Raw genomic sequence first — 15,765 nt, 5'->3', positions numbered from 1 at the left:
TGTATGAGCGATCGGCTGATCGCCCGTACACACTTGCTGATTGACAGATATGTCTGCAGATATATCTGCCATCGGCTGTGCAGCACAGCCAATGCGATATGTCTGTGAACAACGTAATTCACAGACATAACGCTGGTACACACTGGCTGACGGGCACCAGATATATTGGCCGATCAATTGATCGTCCAATATATCTATCAGTGTGCACCCAGCTTAACGCACAATAAAAATCCTGCCTTATATCAACAGAAATTCATTGTTCACTGTTTATGACAATTTGGTGACGTGTATCATATTGTGTCTATAGATAACTTTCCGATCCTGTTGATGGTAATGACTGTTGGTTGTTTAGGAGTACTAAAACTGAAGTTTGCTACAACAAGCAGAGTTTATATATACTTATTTATACAGCTTTATTTTCTGTGGAGTGAGTGAATTTATCTATAACCTAAAGGTCAGAGCCTATCTGTGTGGTGTCTGTATGTTCTCCTTGTGTTTGTGTGAGTTTCCTCTGGGTGCTTGGTTTTCCACCCACACTCCACTCTGTTTAGCACTGCATAAATTGGTGTTGAGATATGGTACAGTACAAACTACTTACACTTCGAAATTATGATTTGGAAGAAATCAGTCTTTTTTTTATCAAAGATCTTGTTTGTTTGAAAATCATATTCTAGCACAGCACTTAGCAAAGGGCCAGTTTCATGCATTATTACTTAATAAAAAACAAACAAAAAACATGTGCTCTGCAAAATTAGCCTTCTAGTCATGGAGCCCTATGGATGCTAAAAACTATTTTTAGTGTTTTACTAAACTTAACTGTTTTGAAGCCCATAACCTTATATGTAGGATTCCATTAAGTAGAGTACACACTGATAGATATACAGATACAGATGGCAGTGTGTACAGCGGATATGTCTGTGAACAAAGTAGTTCACAGACATATCTGTTTTGCTGTTCAGCACAGCAGTTATATCGTTTCATTTACCAATCGCCTGTACACATACTGCAGGGACCTGGCAGTGAGTGACATCCTCAGCGCTAACTGCACAGACACATCGCCCGAATGATTGGTTTGTGTGTATACACTTACCAATCATTAGATAGGTCACCCCATCGACTAAGTGTGTACCCAGCATTAATGTTTGTTCTTATTTGTATTTATTTTAATAATTCTAATAAGAAAAAGTAAGCAATTACAATTCTGAATTGTTTCAGAGAGCCATTGTTGTGACAAATTAATGCTTTTTGGGTAACTTCAATAAATCAATGATACTTCCTATTATTTTTGTGGGGTCTACTGGAGTACAGTACAGTACCATCATAATATGAGTTTAGCTGATAAAGCGTGTTTTTACTATATAATGAGTAGTCTATTGTACCACTCAGTTAGCACCTTATTTAGTATCTTTAGACAGTACCTGTGATTGAGCTACCGTCCTCCATAACCAAAACATGTTAGTTCCACATAAGGTGAATTGCATCCCCATAATCAGTAGATTAGACACAGTGCTACAAGTAAAGTGCTCCAGGAAATGAGGAGTAATCTGAGCTAAGGAAACATTAAGAATTCTGTATAAAGAAGTGTCCTTAGGGTAACTGCTGGGAACAACTGGCCCTCAAGACAATAATAAATGTAATAATGGTTCCAATAAAAAGTATTAACCATTATAGCACTTAACAGGTGATTTCTGTGACACAACTGCCATATATTAAACCAACTAGAAGTGCGTCTTTGTATGCGGAGAGGCAACAAAAGCGAAAAAGACACATTATGCAAGACTTTACATTTTGCATCATCAAAAGTAATGCCTTGTAACCCTACAGAACCACCAAATTAATGAAAAAAAAGCTTATCTCATTGTCTGCTAAAATTTATTCTCATATTTCACAACAAATATGTATCAACTACCCATCATTAGCCATGTCATGGGCAGTATCCATGATAAATCATGATTCACATAGGTATCTGTAGTTGTTGTGCCGGCGTTGCTCCCCCTCCTTTCTCATCTCCCTTCACCTCTTCCCCCTGTGTCTCTCTGCCCTTTTTATCCAGTGTCTTTCTCGTCCCCTAACATCCTTTCCCCCCGACATGCATAATAGGAGTAATGCAAATAGAGTGGGGGTGCCATTAGCGGTAGGGGTGCGCTTGCAGTGTTAACAACTATGCTCTCTAAACAGCAAGTAATGTCCCTTAAATGTCACCTCTGCACCCTGTTATCTGGTTCCAATAACCTATCAGCAAATTGAAAACATTGTTGTGCTCTGCTCCGCAATATTAGTCACTCCGATGTCCTAGAGTTTAGTGCAAATTTTCCACCTACCGTATATGCGTTATTAGTAAATTAGTCCAAGTATGCTACATTATATGTACATACAGTATATGTTGCGTGAGAAGTACATTTCAAGATACATACCAATTACACAGTGTGTGGGGGTTTTACTGTACAATTAATATGTCATTAACGGGTAATCTTCCACTTTGTGAGTTTTCAATTGTTTTTCAAAATATTTTAAGGAACTATTGGTGTCACTTTTGTGTTTTAGGTTTTTTATGAAATTGTTCGAAGAGTACATAGAGCATAAAGAGAGCAGTCGTCATATTGTAGTGCACAAAAGTGTGCCCAGAAATGCGCTTTCCTGCCAAAGTACAATTAGAAGGTACAAAGTGCATCCCATAACAAGTATAATGACGAGACCTGATTTTTGTGGCCTCAAAGGTGGAGAAGAATTCAGGTCCTTAGAATTCCTCTGTAAATACGCCCTCTCTACCCATTTTGTATTTAAATTATCCGATCCTGAACAGTAAAATTTAGAGTTTGCATTTTAATGCAAAACTTAGGCGCACACGTTCTCCTCTGCCCAACTATTCCCATCAGCTGGGACAATTTCTTCTCAGGTGTGACCATTTTGGTCCCTTTAAATCCATGTGCACTGGATTTAGTTGAGCAAATTAGTTGAGCGAGGTCCAGCGGTTTTAGAAGTTGTCGGGTTCTAAGTGAATTAGATGGTGCAAGCTGTGGAGCAGTGTGATCCAGTATATTTAGCTGCTTAGGGTCATTCGAATCTTATTGACCTTTGTGTACATTTCACTTCCTTAAGACACAAGTCTGGCACTTACTGTTTATGTGCCAGTTTATAAGGTGTACAGGGCCTGATTCAGAGGTGGATGCTGTTTCGATTAGGTCCCAAATGGCCGATTTTTAGTGTTCTGTACATGCGTCTTAGCCGCACTGCGCAAGCGCCTCAATGTTTTGCAGGCAGTGTGGTTTTAAATGCAGTTTGAATGACAGACTGCAACCATTTGGGGGAAGTGACGGGGTGTGGCGTTTAAAACGCAGGCGTGTCGAAGACCATTTTGGGGTCGCGTCAAAGCCAGCGACTGTGTCTACGGACGCGGTTTCACTGACCCCGACAGCTTTGTTGCAGTGGACATTCTGAGAAACCATACGATTGTTCCGAGGCACAATGCTCTGAATGATGTTCCTGATGTTTGCCAAATGTTGTTTCTTCGGACGCATGCAGCAGATCTGAGAAGCCGGACATTGCATATTTTCTCAGATCTGCTGATACCGAAGACGCAGCACCAACCCGGTTTGCGTCAACCTCTAAATCAGGCCCATAGTATCATTTCTTAAACTGGTCCATCTGTCCTCGCAGAACAATGGTACCGATTCAGAGATGTACGCAAACCCGATGGTTTGCATACATGTCCAATGTTTTGTATCTGTTTTGTGCTTGTGCAGATGTTGTAGTGCCCCCTAAGTCCAAGCTTGATTGACAAGCTGCAGCCGTTTGGGGGCAGGGAGGGGACGGAAGTGGGGACCATGGTGCCTCCATTTTGTGGGAGTGCATTGTTGGAGTGCAGAGGCCAGTGTCTAGGTCTTTCAACGAAGATCTACTGACCTCGACTACGGACATGAGAAGGCCATTCTGAGTAACCTTAGGCATCGCTGCTGTGTCGAAAGACGCAGCAGCAATTCAAAGAACTTCCGTCTCTGAATCCAGCCCAATATCTTTTAAACATCACATAAATGTGTACCTAAATGTCCATTGCAAAACAGGAAGGAAGTGCCAGCGCTGCCATCTTTAGAAAAAATAAGGCAAAATTATTATGTTAAATAGGCCTATATTATAAAAACGTACCATTAATAACCATAATATAAACACGTGTTTTCTATTTATATTTGGATACTATTTAAATATACTATTATCAATGTTATTTCATGGTGTTAAATGTTAATTTAAGGTCAGTGAAAAGTAACACCACAGTGTGTTTCAATGAATGACCGATGGGTCAGAATAAAATACTGATTATTGTGAATAACTCACTGAGTTTTCATACAGTATACAAAACAATGTATTGGGTGAATGATATGACATGTAAACTGACTGATTTCTGCCGTGGTTTCTGTGTCAGCAGAACAGTAGATACTTAAGTTTGACTGAGGCACATAATCAAACATTAACAATTAAGCTTGTTGATGAAGTGGTGATGGAGGAATTAATAGCTGGAGATTGGGTATTCCGCTTCAGGAGATTGATTTAAGGCAGTTGAGTCTATCTATGTTCCTCCTCCACAAGCAGGTGTCCTGCCATAGCAATACCAACGTTCTACTTTGGCTTTAGTGCCCAGTCACACACAGGCTGAAAGGCTTTTGTTTTACTCCATACCATTAATCCCTTTTATTTCTTACTAACTTAATAATGACCTGTATTTTTTAAACCAACTTTTAACTTGACATCATTAACATAACAGTTTTGTTTTCAATATTACACAAGACCTTCCCCCACTATGACCTCAGATGCCACAATTTTCATTATATGATCCATAAATATACATAAATCATGTATTAACATACTTCTACATTGATTAAAAAGAGTTTCAGCGTTCATTTTTTTCTGTACACACACAAAACTGAATAGCTTTGGAGAAAAATTATTGTACCATATTTACTAACCAAATAATTTACCACTAAACCTTCTGGTAAATATTTAGAACAAAGATTTAAAAAAAAGAAAAGTAGTTTTTAGTTTTGTTTTTTAAAACAATGCAAAGGTTGCCTATATTTCTCAATCTTCCCTTTAAAGCAGTTCTAACGTGGGTTGAACACAAAGCGCAGGGCCGGCTCGAGGCATGTTCGACCAGTGTTGCCGAACAGTGGCGCCACCCCATAGAAGGCGCACCCCTCCAAACCATTCCCGATTTCAGCGGGATAGTCCAATTTTATAACCATTCTGTTTATACATGATAATAAACTTAAGTAAACAACAATAAAGTTAATAAAGGTAAGTTATTAATTGAAAACGGAATAACAGGACATAAAACTGATTCAGCGGAAATAAATTAAGTACATATGCCTTAAATTAACATTGTGTTCTTATAAAACTGTTCTGTTGGGCTAAAAAAACAAAAGAACTCTCATATATAGGGTTACCAATGTTTTCATTGTCCAATTTCTGATCAAGGGGTGTGGCTTCTGCACCACCTTTTTAGTGTCAGATTTCAGGCCATTTTTTACCACTCGAATAATGACTAAACCATGGCTTTATGGCATCAGGTTCTCTGATATACCCACACTTATCCATCTTAGCCCAGCCCGTGGTTAGGTTACCTCCGGAAACATTTTTGCTATTACCGAACAGTCCGGATGGGTAGGGTGGTAACCCTACCCATCTGTGAGAGATTAATATATTTCATAAACTCGAACACTGCCAAGTGTTAAAGTCTTTTATGCATATTTGAAATAAAGATGGAATTAAGTCACACACTCAGAAATGTAAAATTAAATAGACAACAGCAGCACTGATTATCTTCTCTGGTATATAGGAACACATTTTTTGGGACCTGGATGATGAAGGGCTTGACAGCACAGGTGGTATAGTTTGGGGGGGGGGGATTATATTTGTCTTACAGCGATACAGCCTAGACTCTATACAAAATACTTAAGTGTGGTGGATATAGTGAAAAAAATATTTACATTTTGTGCTGTTACAGCAAGAAACATAAATAATGTGAGTGGTGTAGAAAAACTTATTACCACATAAAACATAAAGCCTAGTACATACATTCCATTAGATCCCAGTAATCTGCATTATACCCTCATACCAGGGCCGCAACTAGGGGAACCTAGAGGTGTACGTGCACCGGGGGCCAGTTTTGACGGGGTGCTGAAGGGCTGACACCCCCGCAGTGGCTTGGGGGTGCGGAGGCTTGTTGGGTGCGGTGGCTTGTGGGTAGCAGATTCCATACGGGCTAGCGGTCCGTAAGGAATCTGCTGAAAATGGCCCTCCAAAAATGGCCACCGCCTAGGAGTAGACAGATGCTAGAGATCCTACTGTACCTCTAGTGTCTGTTAGGCCAGCACATAGCATTCCCGGGAGCGCTGGCGCTGCCGGGAGAAGATGCAGAAAGCTGCATCTTCTCCTGTGAAACCTCTGACAAAGAGCATAAAACCCCTGGCAACGAGCATGGAACCCCTGGCAACGAGCATGGAACCCCTGGCAACGAGCATGACATCCCTGGTAATGAGCATAAACCCTCTGACAACAATCAGGTCATTTAAAAGTATTTAGAAGCCTTACTGTGAGGCATAAAATGGTTGCAGGGGAAAATATATAAGTGGCACTTTGGTAATAGGCATTACAGTGTGTGGCATAATGTGTAATGGACATTATGGTGTGTGGCATAATGTACCTGGGACATCTGACTAGTGCACTGCATTATGGAGGAGCAAGGACAAAATACAGTTACTGGAAGGGAGGGGGCGTAAAATTACTGCCTTGCCCGGGCTGACAGATATCCTAGTTTCGACCCTGCTCATACCCACCAGTATCGTGGCCACAGCTCTGTTTCCAGATTAATAGCTATATACTCACAACATTCCCATGCCCAAAATCATAGCTTTGTGCCAAACATAACAGCCCCATGGCCACTAGCCTCATGTCCGTGACATACAGCCCTACACCTAGGTTTAAAGTCTTGTTACCACCTTGTGCAGCCTTCTGCTCAGATAAACAGCCGCATGTCTGATGACAAACATGCATAGCCCTAGTACCCACAAGATTCAGATACATGCCAGCTTTATTTTCACACACTTAGTTTGAACAAACTGCATAGGTTTCAAATTGAAACCATGCAGCTTCTATCTGTTACACCAATAAATGGTTTTATTGTATAAAACCAAAATAATAAGAAAAATTAGTAGTGCTAATTGATATTTTCTCAGCATAAATGTAATAATTATGATGCATAAACACGTGAGCCAAAGTGTACATTATAGATTATAAAACTTTATTCTGAATTAATAAAATGATGGAAAGTGTTTTGGTTTGCTGCCAAAAATATATTCAGTAATATAAATAATAATAATGCATTTTGCTGTCTGATAGCATAGTATCATGTATAATGAATGTGTAGATACCATGGGCAGTTCAGTAAATTAAAAACATCAAATTTAAAAGCAGCATGTTTCATCCAGAATATCAATCACTATTACCTACAGGGACTCCTCAATTGTCCCAAACTTGTTATGAGAGTATAACGAGAAATGTCTTACTGGAGCAAAGTATAGAAAGATAGTAATTGGTTAGTATAGTGGACGCTGCACATACAACAAAAAGTGCTAAATTACTCCCCTCTGAGTGTGTTAAATCCTTTCTCAATTCAGAATTCTTGGTTAGGTATATGGAAGGAAAAGAGATGCATACAGTAGTGTAACGCAGTAGGAATGCAATGACACCCTCAAGTGAGAAATGTACAGATTCATTATAGTGACTTAGTCACCCCAATCCTTATTCTTTGGGTAAAGTCCTCTAGGTATTGATCTTACGTTATAATCTAATATACAGCATGCAAAGGTTTCTTTAGTTCTCTGGTGTCATCTATAGTCTTTCTGTCATAAATTTTTACTCTCTCCAGTGGTTCGTTAAAGTGGTATGAAAGACCGTAAAAAACCCAATAATGTAATACCGTTTGATGGAATGTTGTAGACCAGGTGTACTCAACATGCAGCCCTCCAGCTGCTGTAGACTTACAGCTCCCAGCATGCCCGGCCACAGTTGTAGCATGCCCTAGTAGTAAAACTGCAGCAGGGCATGCTGGGATGTGTAGTTTCACAGCAGCTGGAGGGCCGCACGTTGAATACCATTGTTGGAGAGAATAAATAAAATGTGGGGGAACACCTTATTGGGTTTTGTGCCCCAAATGTAATGTGCTTACATAAAATGATTGCACAGGACCAACAGGAGCTTTTTGTCGACATTCTAATCATGGTCGTCACTGATTAAATGTCGACACAATGACCATATCGACATTCTTATCTCATCAAAATATACCTTACACAATTAATACATTTTCAATAGTGGTTTTTAATTCTTGTCATTTACCATGAAGCTGGTGTATTTAGTGGTATCACTTTTTACATTTTTACATGCATCACAGCTCCCACACCTATGAAAATCAGTGGTTTTAACTGGGTTGAGCTTTTTGTTTTGCTCTTGAACAGTTTGTATTTTAGGTTAGCAGCTTTTCTGTATATAAACTTAGGCCTTTTTGGGATCTCATCCTTCACCAAAGGGTCTTTCAAAAGTAGTCATCAATGATTAGTGGCAATGGACTCAAATTTGTATAATGTGAGATATAGTTTATGATAATTACCAGTACTATCAATTTGGAGACAAAGATTGGTAATATATATTTGTATTGCATATACAGATGGAACAGAGAATGTTCTCTCTGTAAGAAACATAGAATGATCAACGGTTATAAACCTATAGCTGAATACAATGAACAGATTGGGAATGGTGCTAAAATAACACAAATTCTTGGCTCAGTTGCTGACCATTACAATGATTGCTGTTATGAACAATTTAATGATGATATCTGGTAAAACACTGAAAGCCAGCGTGATTCTCCTTTCATAGTTCCTAGTCTGATTTAATATTGCTACAGCCTATGAAATGGCTGCCTCCATTGTGAGTATGCTACAGTTACGTCTTAATATGTATTTTGTTTTATTATTTTTGCCACAAATGGACAAAAACTTTGTACAAATGGCAAAAAGCTGTGTTTACCATCTGCACAGAAATGTTTTATGCTAGATTCCAACTTTATTGCATTTACATAAGAAATTTTATAAATCTCTTTATAATGGAAAAGAGCAATTACAACTGATCGTCCACTTGTATCCCAAGCATAATGGACACTTGTGTGTCGTATCCCTTTTATTCTTTCTGCCTTGCTATGCACAGACTGAACAGTTCATACTGGTGTGTGCACATGAAGAGTCATGCCTCTGTTTATATTTTCGACCACAAGCCAACTTGTAGTCTGTCTTTGCTGTAGGCATTTTAATTTCGATTCTTTTTCCTTGTGAAAATGTCTTTCTGGAAAACATATCCTTCATCCTTCTCATATTAGTGTTCCTTTTGGGTGGTCTGTTTGTTAGCCTATATAACAAACAGTGGTTATTCCCTTTTAATTGTGTGTAGTTATTGTAGGTCATTACTGCCATAAATATTCAATGAAAGCTGCTATTATGTGAATTATTTGTGAAAGAACATGTTTTACCTTTTGAAGAGGTCATGCCACATTTTATAGTAAAAAGCAGGAAATCAGATCTCTGTACTAAATGTCCCATGTGTTTAAGATTACTGGAATACACATCTCAATATCACATCAATGACATACCTTTGAACACAAGATATACAGATAACTAAACTTATAAAGAGTGCGGGGCGACTAACTCAGAGTTGAGAGAAAAGCAAAGAAAAATGAGCAGATTTGCACCTTGGCAAAACTGTTCTGCACTGAAGGTGGGGTAGATTTCTGCGCCCTACAACTTCTAGGGCCCCTTCAGTCCACCCCTGTATTTTTCTTCCCACCCTCCTTATACTTCCTGAGAAGCCTGTATTCCCTGCTCAATTTTATTTTCCTGCTAATACCCCTCCAACCCCCCCCCCCCCCAATTGCTATGGTTGTCGGCTAGGTGAACATTCAGCGTCGTATTTGCAAGAGCCATTGCCAGCTGGTTCATCATTATCTCAAGACTTTATTAAATTTTCTTTTTTTCCTGGATGATCATGGCCACTGTACAGAAAATTTAGATAATCATCAACACAAAGTGGAGGGTTCTGTGGTTTGGCCAACTAGTGAATGCAGTAGACAAAATTAGCAGAGCTGATTCCGGTGAGCATCAACTATTAGCTAGAATATTTGGGTGATCTAGATAAGTGGTTCTCAAACTCAGTCCTCAGGACCCCACACAGTTCACGTTTTACAGGTCACATAACAGGTATACAGGTGTTTTCATTACTCACTGACACATTTTAAAAGGTCCACTGGTGGAGATAATTATTTAACTTGTGATTCTGTGAAGAGACCTGGAAAACATGCACTGTTTGGGGTCCTGAGGACAGAGTTTGAGAACCTGTGGTCTAGATAGACTCCAAATGGTAGACAGTCAGTAGGTAGACAGAGACAAAAGGTCGATAGGTACAAAAGGTGGACATACAAAAGGTCGAAATGGATGAAGATAGACTAGTACAAAGGGCATTTGATGGCTAATGGCAAATGTTCCGCTAGTAAGGACAAAGTAAGCCTTAGTGTTGGTCAAGGAATGGGGAAGACATTGTACAGTGTGCTAATAAGGCATTCGTTAGGGCACTACATGTTAAAAAAAAAAATATTAAGAAAGGATCCCATATGAGTGTATCAGTTATGGAGGATGCTAAAAAGTTTAGACAACATACGATGAGAGAGCAAGATGGATTGGAGTGTATCTGTACGATGTTGTAGTTTAGTTAGAGGTCATGCAGCCATGGAAAGGTTTTTACAGAGGTAAGCATGGCAGCATATTTCTTGTCCAGGGGAGGCCTAGTATGCAAAACCAAACAAGAGGGAAAAGCTTTTCATTCAACAACAGAATGTGTGTCGGAGCCCAAATAACAGATTTCAGTGCGGGGGGGGGGCACCAAAGCTTGTGGCAGAAATATAGGAGGAATATCAGAGGAGAGAGAAGCATCATGAGGTGATGTAAAGTAAGGCGGAATCTCCTAGACGATAATGATGAGCTTATGGTTAGAGCACTACCCTAACAGGGCATAATCTGAATATTTACAGAAAGGGTTTAGGTTTACGGACTAGAAGGACTCTTCTTGCTCATAGTCTACCTTGACCTTCTTGCCTGTTTATGGACCTACCTTGTCTACTGCCCACCTTCGCCTTTGGTTTGCATTACAGAAAACTTCTAGTCTGCCGACAGTCCTGATTGCTACTGTACATTGTTTATGGTAGTTCTCCTGTACTAGGAAAAACACAAATGCCAGCAAAAGAGACATGCATCCTACATATGCTTGTGACAAAGCCTCTCTGTTCAGGTGGTCCTATGCTACATTCTCACTTTGGGTTATATACACTGAAGTGGCAAAAGTCATGGGATAGATGCCTAGTATTGTGTAGGATCCCCTCTAGACCAGTGCAGTGTAGCAACTCGACGTGGAATCGATTCCACAAGTGGACGGACGACCTTTGGACATACAGTATGTTGACCCATGCCTTCTGAATCGCTTCCCACAGCTTCCAGAAATTGAAACTGCTGTACTTGTACAATATTTCAATGTATCAAAACAAGGGGGAAGAGAAAAAGAGACTCCTAAGTGGGGCACACTTCTTGGTAATATGTACTTCTTAAAACTGTCAACTTTATTAGTATACATTAAAATATAAAAAATGGCTTAATACACACCTATCAGAATATACAATATATAAATTTATAATTAGTGGAATACTATAGTAAAGAGACACAATTCTCCATTGCTGGAGATCTACTGAAACATTCCTATAAATAAGTTATACATAATTTCTCAAATCCCTAAGAAAATTAGTAAAAAAAAAATATATATATATATATATATATATATATATATATATATAATTGTTTTTTTTTTTTTTTTTTTTTTGACAGGCTATGTATTAAGCAATTCAGTTCAGGTTGAAATTAGCCTTCAGATATTTCCCAAAATATAGTCTATTAATATACACACACATATACTGTATAATTTGCAATCTATATAGGTGTCCTCGAGTCCCTTGGTATCGGACGTATTTGTTAGAGAAATTCAAGCTGAGTTGTAGAAAAAGCAATATTGGTAACATAGTTTCTGGATTATTCCCCACACATGTAGTTGGGTACAATACATTAATCAAAATTTCAATGAATACCTGATGAGCATATATTTATAAATCTCAATCCCTGTGTACAAAATTCATAACCATAAGTTTTAAGTAAATATACTCATGTTCATGGTTCCGTTGAACAGTCCTCTCACTTATAATAATGGACATACACATAAATGTGCTTGTCGATATGCACATGTTCCTCAATGATGAGTTATCAAACAAACATAGACTTGTTTGCTAATAGTGTAATTTATAGTAGTTGTATCAGCCTGAATGCAAATATAATCATCATTTTGCACACATTTCTCAGTAGAACATTCTATTAGGTAAGTAGCACATCACAGCAATTAAAAAACACACACATACACAGAAAAACAACTCTGAATTGATTGAAAAAGGCAAAATAATAAAACAAATTATTATAGCAGCTTAAAGGTGAAAACACAAACATTAATTAAAATGCTAACACCACGGATAACCACCACTAATGAATAAATGTTCGGTAGTAGAGGCGTCCCTCAATTCTTCATGGGAGAGTTGGGTAGCACAATATATTCCTATTCTTTTGATAGATACAGACATGCACATACCACAAACATTTATAAAATGTTGAATTTGCCAAAAGGTGACACTCTAGTCAAGCTCGAAGGACACTTTTCTTATCCCATTTAACTTTATCATCACTACTGATCCAGCTCTAAGACCCTTAAGGCTGAAGTTTTATCCAAAGGTTTCCTCATGGTTCATCACGAAATGCCATCATGACCGGCCTTACAGAGGATCTCTCTTCTCGGGGGTGTGATATGTATTACCGCCAGCCGACAGCGGCTGCCCGACAAAGGAGGAAATCCCGATCTTCCTAAAGGTAAGTATAAACTAATCTAATTCTACACCCTAACCCTCCTTTAGGGTGCCTAACCCTAACCTCCCCCCCTGTGCCTAAACCTAACCCCCCCTTCCCCGCTGCCTAAACCTAAGTCCCCTGGGCGGTGCCTAACTCTAACCTCCCACCGGGGGTGCCTAACTCTAACCTCCCACCGGGGGTGCCTAACCCTAAGTCCCACCTGGGAGCCCTAAACCTAACCCTCCCCCCCACGGCTGTCCGCTGCGGCGCCCGTCATCTGCTCGATCGGGATGCCGGGCACCGGTCTCCCGACGTCGGTCAAATGACAGGCATCCAGATTTGGACACCTGTCATTCATCCCTAGTCGGGATTATAGTGTCTGGAAGCCGACGGTCAGCATTTAGACCGTCGGCTTCCGGACTACATCCCCTTCTCGGATGTTACGAGTTCAAGAACAAGCTCCTACTGATCACATAAGACAGTCCTGTCCAAACTCTGTGCAAATCAAAGGCCTGATTCAGAAATGTACGCTAATGCCATCGCAGCTTCAAACCCGTATGCAGCTGCTGTGCGAAAATATGCAAATATCGGAGACAGCGAGTATTGTATTGAGATGCCTACCTGCAGCTTTGCAAATCCAAGCATCTGCGTACAAAGACGCAGCATCAGTCACAGATCATTTGGTTATCGCAGTTCTGAATAACCCTATGGCTTTCAATGCATATGGGATTGCAAATGCAGACTGTGATACGCCCCAAAAAGAATTGCGACACACCTGCATCTTTGCTGCCACTCTGTTACCTTTCACAAACTCTCCATGACTGTCAATCACACTGCGAGTAAAAAGTAACTGCAAGCGACTGTGGTAATGTACCCTGACACATGCGCAATGGCGATAATTGCTCAACTGCGTAAATATCGGAAGCGTAATTCTCTGAATCAGGCACAAAATCTTTGGACATCCTGGCACATATAAGCCACTTATGTTTGTTTTGTGCATATTTAGTTACAGTCGTTTAAGCGGGTTGTACTCTTCTGTGAAGCTTGTGAAAGGAATAACATCCTTAAGCTTGTACCTACAGGCCAACTCATCCCTTTATCTGTTCCCATCAAAGCTTGAACCAACATCTCAAAGGATTTTATTACTAATATACTGTTATCTTCTGGATATTTTACCATTTGGATCATAGTCGACAAGTGTAGTAAGATGGCACTTTTTGTTCATTTAACCAGGCTTCCAGAGCCAAATGCTTGGCTTGTTTATTTATCCAACATGTTTGCAGCCCAATTTTTGGAGTTCTTTTTATTCCTTTCTGGCATCAAAATTACACTGTTTTCTACTTATCATTCCCATTCTAATGCTCATGTTTATCTGTCCCCTAGTTAACTCTGTAGAGTGATTTCTTGGGCTGAGTTCACTTGCAATAGTCCTCTCCTTTCTTCTGCTTTTTTTATTTTATCTCTGTCCTATGGCATACTCTTTCGCTGGTCTTTTTTATTCTGAACCTCCAGACACAAGGTCATTGTGCCTCGAGGTTCAGACGGTATGCAATCGGGAAGCTGACTGCCATGCGGCCGGCGGTATTTCATACCCATTCCATTCAGACACAATGTCACTCACTCTGTGATGGATTCCTCTGTGCATCCGTGATCGCAGTGCAATTGCTGCGCACGTGCAGTTTATACGCATGCGTGATGGCAAACAATTGCTCAATTGCGTGCGTAATCGCCTTTGCGTCCGTCTCTGAATCAGGCCCCAAATCTGAATGGGCAGATTGATGTAACAAGTATTTTTTTGATCAGCAAGGCTTTGAAGTCAAAAGTGGAACAGTTCAAGAAAGATTGTAGAAGACCTATTAATAGGAATATTTAGCTTCGAGGGTATAGCATCAGACTTATTTGAAGTTTTAGCTTTCTTTGAGGCATTTAGGGTTAGTGAGTTTTTTGCATCCTCAAAGAATGTGGTAGTTGGGGATAAGTCCATACTCTGTAAAAAAAAAATTTAAGGAAGATAGACATATTAGATCCAGTGCAAATGGTCAACAAGTGTTTGCAGATTAGAAACTTGGCTGTGAGTACTTTGTTAATTCACAAGATTTTTACTCCTTTAATTAAATATCAGTATGAGACATGGTCATATCTAGAAAGGGTGCAGGGTCTGCAGTGTATACAGACCCCTTGGTCCACTGGGGACCACACAGCCCACCCTGCACCCATTTACTACTCTACCTGTCCATCGATTCCTACGCCAGTATCTTCGGGAAAATGGAGCAGGCACTATTTTCCCAAAGATTTGCACATGTGCTATACCGTATGACTAGGAAAATGGAGCGAGCGCCATGTTCCCAGATATCTGCGCATGCGCAATAGACTTTGACACAGTGCAAGAGTCTACTCGGAGAATGCTGCAGTGAGAAAGGAGGGGGCCCACAGGTACACTGCACACAGGCTCCGTCCTCTCTTAAACCACCTTGTTTTGGGTGATATTTAAAGATGCACAGTTAGATTGACGCTCAGCATTGGGGATTATGGGACACATTTGTTGGGGCAGCTATGTCAGCAGTTAAAAAGAAAGAAATTGGCTAGAAGCACTACTAACAAATAGCATTGGCGCTCCCTACGTGCACTAACCCAAGTGTATGCTTCTCACCATTGTTGTTTGTAGGGGATTTACGTAATCTTTAATCATATGGAGAACCAGATTGGCTTGTGGTTCTCTGAGGATTTTTATAGGACTCCTTTC

At 39.9% G+C, this 15,765-nt stretch overlaps 1 protein-coding gene across 3 annotated transcripts in view; it reads left to right on the top strand.

The window, feature by feature from the left end:
- Nucleotides 1-15,765, top strand: part of ALPK1 (alpha kinase 1) — a 184,988-nt gene that overhangs the window by 84,981 nt on the left and 84,242 nt on the right. The gene's annotated exons all lie outside the window — the stretch shown is intronic.

The sequence above is a fragment of the Taudactylus pleione genome, unplaced genomic scaffold (genome assembly GCF_031769625.1).
Source record: "Taudactylus pleione unplaced genomic scaffold, aTauple2 ptg000454l, whole genome shotgun sequence".
Lineage (NCBI taxonomy): Eukaryota > Metazoa > Chordata > Amphibia > Anura > Myobatrachidae > Taudactylus > Taudactylus pleione.
The sequence above is the reverse complement of the archived record's forward strand: the minus strand, read 5'-3'. Positions and strand labels throughout refer to the sequence as shown.